The sequence below is a fragment of the Octopus bimaculoides genome, chromosome 4 (assembly GCF_001194135.2).
Source record: "Octopus bimaculoides isolate UCB-OBI-ISO-001 chromosome 4, ASM119413v2, whole genome shotgun sequence".
NCBI lineage: Eukaryota > Metazoa > Mollusca > Cephalopoda > Octopoda > Octopodidae > Octopus > Octopus bimaculoides.
Window position 1 is genome coordinate 70,999,650 of NC_068984.1, and position 6,847 is coordinate 71,006,496.

The window sequence follows — 6,847 nt, forward strand, 5'->3', positions numbered from 1 at the left end:
TACCTGATATATACGGATAGCTAGATGGACGAGTGGTCAGTTGGGAGAAGCAGTCAGTGACAGGGGCTGAAATGGACAGAAGGCAGCCAGTGACTGAAAGGGTAGCTCGTAAGAGAGGCAGTCTGTGAGAGAGAGACAGAGAGATGAAACTGTAGCGGCTGGCAGATTGTAGTAGGAGACTGCATTGTTCAGTTTCTGTCGAAGTAGTAGGAGATTTGAAAAATAAAAAAAGTAACTTGTTGCGGTAAATGTTTGTTTATATTTTTAAAGAAAGTGTACTTGCGTTGTCAAATGTTTGTTTTTAAAAGAAAAGAGAAAAAAAGAACTCTGTATCGTTAAATGTTGTTAAAAGAAAAGAAAGAAAGAAAAGAACTGTGTTGTTAAAAGAAAGGAAAATAAAAGAAAGAAACAAAAGAACTGTTGCTAAATGACTCTTGCGAATCGAACTTTGTGATGTGAAATGATTGAAAAAAGAGAAACTTTGTAATGTTAAATGTTTGGAAAGAACCTTGTTGTTAAACGATTCTTGAAAAAGAACTTTGTAATGTTAAATGTTTGAGAAGAACTTTGTTGTTAAATGTTAAATGTGTTATTTTAAAAGCAAGAACTATTGTTATTGAATGTTGTTTTGTTTTGCTGTGAAAAAAATTTAGTTTGACTAGGCAAGTTTTGTGTGTGTTATTTCTTTTGTTGTTATCGTTTCGCTGCTCTACAGGCTTCGTGGACTCCTGATTCACTGAGCATCGTCGTCGCACGCGAGTTTTCTCGGAGGTTCGCGTGCGGCGTAACGATATTTATAGAGAATGACATACAAATCATAAGCATATATACAATTCACCCACATACATACTCTCACAGACACACAAATAATTTACCGAAACATCCCCATGAACATTCCTAAATATTCACATACAAACATACATACTGACTCTTACACTAAAAATACAATAAATCTCTTCAAATTCAGCAGCTAACCCAAGCAGTCTCAGATGAATGGGATCTGTTGATATCTTGTATCATTAAAGTGTAGAAAGTATGTTTTTTTTTTGAAAGATCATGTAGATTCTTTTAAAAGATTTCGGGATCACCTTTATGAAATATTGCAGTATAGAATGTGGCCCTCTTGAGCGCAGAACTCCCTTCAGCATGGGGTCCAACTGGGAGGAATCGGTCCAGTCGGTTTATGGCCGGCAATGATGGTTACTGCTTAGAAGGTGATAATAAAGGATACTGAATACAGGTATATTTGTTACACAGGAGTGGCAAAGGAAAGGAAGTAAAGTAATATAAAGTTGATGGTGAGAAAGAAGCAGAATGATTTTAAAAAAAGGGTGATTTTAAAAGGATTAAATATGAAAAGAGCAAATACTCTTATTTGTTATGCAGGAAGCTTGGTACAATGATCAGTATAGCTGGTGATAGATGATGAAGGTAACAAAAAGGGCAGTAAGTACAGACTTTAACAGGAGTATACTTATCAGGGAAACTCAATGAAATATTAGTCACGAAATATTATTAATCACCCTCATAAGTGAGTTTTGCTATGCTGATACTGGAGTGTGTGTCTGCTCTGTGTGGTGTTTTGTAATCAAGCATCCATCCTTTGTCATCTCCTTGAGTGATTCAGCTGATCATGATCAATTTTGACCACTTCACACCACGTCTTTCTTAGTTTCTCTCTCTCTCTTTCTCCCCTCCTGTTTAATTTTTTTTCCATCTTAAGTACTCATCACTTTATACAATTGGCATTCTCCATTTGCATCACATGCTTATTCAAGTGTATCCGACTCTCTGACGTTTTACATCTAAGCCCTCTTATTACCGAGTTTTCTATTAAATACTTATTAAACATTTTGTGTAATACTCAATAATCTCACCTAAGGTTTCATGAATTAAGAAACATTTAACTGGGTCAACCGCATGTTAATGTATGTAACCAATAAAGAAAAAATATGATTTTCACAACTTGATGATTCAATACTAATTTTTAAAAATATTTATCGTTATTGAAGCTATCATCATCATCATTATCATCTATTTATGAATAATATTACAGTGTCAGAATTTTAAAATGATATAAAATTACGTTGGAATTCGAACTTTACTGAAATTATAAGAATTTGAAAACATTTGACCGTTTTGATAATAGCTGTTTGCAAAGAACTACTGTAAACTTGTTTGAATTCATCATTAAAAAGAAAAAAATCCAGAATCGCTTTATTTATATCAGTTGTATGCTACATTTCACAAATTCTTTATTTAAGATAGGAAAACATCTTCAGCAATTGCCTATTAGATATGTGATTTACTAAGCAATTTTGCAGAGATTTTATGGCCGTTTAGTGTTCTCCAAAGTTAAGTAAAACAGATTGCTGTACATTTGATGTAGATTGTTTTGGTAGAGTTCATCTCAATACATGTTATATATTTGTAGAAAGAGTTTAAATGGGAACACATACTGATGAGAATTTATTTACATTATTTACATTTGACAGATATTTGTCCCCGTTTTGTTTATTGTTAGCATAACGTTTCGGCTGATATACCCTCCAGGTTTCATCAGGTGTCTTGGGAGAAATTTCGTGTTAACAACAAACGCGTATTTTATGTGTGTAAATACCCGTCAAATGTAAATAATGTACATAATTCCTCACCTCTTAAATATAGAAATCTACTGATGAGACTGTCATCAACCTTACTGTGAATGTTATTTGCAATTTGTTCTTCCAATGGAGAACAAATATAGAGTCAAGTGGATTGGACTGGGCCATTTTAACTCTGGACGTTGTACAAACCCCACCAGGATTATAGTTATTGAAATGTTGACTACTACATTCTTAAACTGTCAAAGCTTATCTTGATGCACTCCTATTTATCAGAATGAACTTTTGCAAATGTTCCAGGCTTATGAGAGAAACTCAGTGTAGTTGATTGATTTGTAAACAAATAGCAACTAATTCTCTCTCCAACCACACCTTTCCATCCTAAAAGATGAAAGACATGATGTATCCTAGACATACTACATCTATAAAACAAAATAAAGGATAGCTACAACTGGAACATATTTGATAATAAGTCTGTTTGATCAGAGATGACCTAAGCTAGATAACAACAACTGAGAATTTTTTTTCTCTTTGTTCCTCTTGGCTCTTTTTGTTTTAGATTTGAGCTAACAGCATGGTAAGTTATAGCAAGTCTTTTGATCTGCAACTGTTTTTAGCCAATTTCTTTTCTTTCATAGCTATTTTTCTCTTTTGAACTCAGTTCATTAAGTGTAATATTGTAAAATTTCAAATCAGTCATTTTTTTTTCTTTATTCACCTTTATCAGATTTTGCTCTTCTGCTTTTCTATTCTCTTAAATAGAAAAATGTAAGCATAAAAACATATTACTTATACAAATGATTTCAATGCGTCAAAAATTCGACCTATAATTATTTTTGCTTTGATACAAACGTTGAATAAGAAAAATGCTCAGTAAAAATAAAAATTAAAGAGATTTAAGTAACATTATAGTAGCTAATTATACAGAAGGTAGATTTTCTTTATAGGAAAACACTACTTGGAGACAATTATAGTAAATTATTATTACATTTTTATGGCTGACCAACAATTGAACTGCTTGAAATGGAGACCAAATCTTCCACATATATACTTTAGCATGTTAAGAAGGGGTTGGATACAATAGCAATAGAAAACGTCGTTCTGAATGTACTGTCTGCAGAAAAAAAAAAACTAGACTGACTATGAAGTCTTAAAATGCAAATCTTTTCAATCAAGGCATCACGTGATCACAAAACATTTAAAAACAACAAAAGAAATTTCAAAAAGTATTTTTAAGTGTGTTTTTATATATTTAGTTTATGAATAATTAAAGAAGCAAAGGTAGAAAAAAAAGAATCAACAATTAATATTAAACTTCTAGTTCTCCAGTAGGCAGGGAAAGCATGGCAGTAGTTTAAGATACAGTTTTACATTTTAACCATTTTCTGACACAGTTTCTAATAAACTGCAGTATTATTCATCAATGTCATCATTGTCATCATCATCAAGATAGAGCAAAATTAATGGTTGGCACGCGAAGCATTGTTGTGAAATAAACGCATTTCTCAATCACCTCAACTCTATGTAATTTTGTTCCAGCCCAGGAGTCATAGTATGCAGTCAGTAGATAATTTCTACTTATGTCTAATAAGGAAGTGAAAGCTTCCAGTCATTTCATAGTTGTCCCACTTGGCATCTTATTCTGATGAGAGCACACGTAGCTTCAAATTCAAATATTAATCCATAAGGTCACTACAAAGTGGGCCTAGTGTCTTAAGCATTTTGTCTGAAGTAATAATAACTTTCTATGGCATACCACAGTGAAAATGAACTTTTCACATATTAAATATGTGAATTGATCGAAGTTTGTTTATTTCACAAAACAGTTTCGACTGTGAACCAAATATTTTGGTCTGGTCTAGTGGTCATAGCACGCAATCAGTTAAGTTCTAAATTCTTATAAGAATGAAAAATTTGTCATTCATTTTTTTTAGTTGTCTCACATAGTATCTAATACTGATGAGAACGTAAGAAGCATGTCAAAAGGTTTTGCTCTGGTACACCTTTTGCCAAAAGTGAGAATTCTTTCTTCATGCCAACCCACAAAAAGATGGTCTTTTACATGTCAAATATGTCTGAAACCTATCTGGACCAACAGAAGATAGAAATGTTTATAAAGCAGATAATCATATGTTCGAAACTTAGTGAGTGAGCAAACTCGCCCTAAAATAACACTTAGGAGATCATATTAAGTAATAATGGTGTCCTAGATATATTATAACTGAAGGAAAGTGGCTTAGTGGTTAGGGTATGCCGATCGTGATCATAAAGTTGTGAGTTTGATACCTGGCATTGCATTATGTCCTTGAGGAAGACACTTTAATTTACGTTGCATCAATCCACTCAGCTGGCAAAATTAAGTAGTATCTGTATTTCGAAGTGACGGCTTTGTCACACCCTGTCATGCTAAATCTCCCAAGATCAATGTTAAGGGTACATGTGTCTGTGGAGTGCTCAATCAATTGCATGTTAATTTCGAGAGCAGGTTGTTCTGTTTATCGAATCGACTAGAATCCATGATGTCGTAACGGATGGAAGGTCAGTTATAGCTGAAGAACAAATGGATTAACAACACTAAAATGCCGTTAATCATAGACCAATAGGTGAGTGTCAGCATATTAAATACAAAGGTAATTTCAATTCATCACTTCGTGAGCAGGAACGGCAGTGCTCTTGACAATTAATTAGGGATCCAAGATTCGTGAAGGGAATGGAGTGGTCCAAATGCATCCAACTCAGAAGACTGTGCTAAAATCATTCAAAGTCGGGTGGGGGGGTAAATTGGGCGAAAGAATTCGGTTTGTAACGGAAGAAGACTACTGTGATTTGAAATTAGAACATAAAGAGTTGGAACAAAATACCCGAAGATGTCTTGTAGAACACTGTCATTATTCAACCAGTTCATTGTTCTGGATTGGCACTCTATTATTGACCATGGAAAGATAAAAAGTAAAGTTGGCCTCAGCTGGATTCGAACTCAGCACGGAAGAGCAGGGATATATATTGTGACACATTTCGCCCAAGCCTGTGATGACTCCGGCTCTATTAACTGAAAGAGAATAAAATATGTAGTTAGAAAAGCATTATTTAATAATGAATATTATTATAATTATCATAATAATAATTATAATTATTTTCAATTTTCAAGTATGGTTTTACTCTGGTCAGATTTCATGTGAAAGTAATTTGTAGAAAATCTGTTATGAAATAAGAAGTATTATTTACAGACTTTAAATTCTCATGCATTATATGTCTTCGTATATAAAATTTTATATGAGCGTAATACTTCAAACTGAAATTGTTTAAGGCACCTCAACTTTTTTTTCTTTTTCAAACTGATAGATAGGGTAAGAAAATGCAGCAAATGAACCATTTATCAAAACATCAATGAAAATGAGATGAGTTTGATTTTAAAGTTCATTAAAATAATATAGTTTTGAAGTCGACGCCATTGCACAAAAAGAAAAAAATCCACAATATTCATATGAAACATATGCGTGATAAATCCATCATTAAGATTTCAGATACTCAAATAGAAAATTAAGATAAAGACGACATTGTCATCATTTCTTACACCACCAAAGAAATTAGAATGAAGTATTCGTTAAGTTTACCTTTTCTAAACAAATTAGTCGTAATAAAAATCTTTTTGTAAACTGTCAATTATATTGTGTTTGTGTAAGTGTGTAAATACACACACACACACACACACACACGTATGTATGTGTGTATGACAGTGGCACAACAAGACCATAAACAGAGCCGAGATCGGTGAATAGTTTTATATAAAAAATTATAAATATTATTACAATAGAATAATACTATTGTATTGTAATAATACTTATAATCTTTTACAGCTTGGGTTATCAGCTGAGTGTATTGGCATTGCTGTAGCAGATAATTTTAATTTTGTCAAAGTTAAACCTAAATGACGGAGACTAACTAGATTTGTGATAACAAACATATTCTAGAAAGTTCGAAACTCGAGTACTAGGTAGTCCATATCTCTGGCATTTCTCCTAGAGGTAAGACGAAATTCTTTTAATGTTCGCTGCCCGCACATATCTTTGCCTCTATACATTCAGTGAAGCTTTACATGGTATCGTACGGTTATCGACTGCTATTTTCAGCAAACATTGGTGCCTTGCTGTGCCAATGTTTCCTATTTATAATTCAACCTTTTCGTTGTTTATCGCTGGAAAATAATACTATTCTATTGTAATAATATTTATAATATATATATA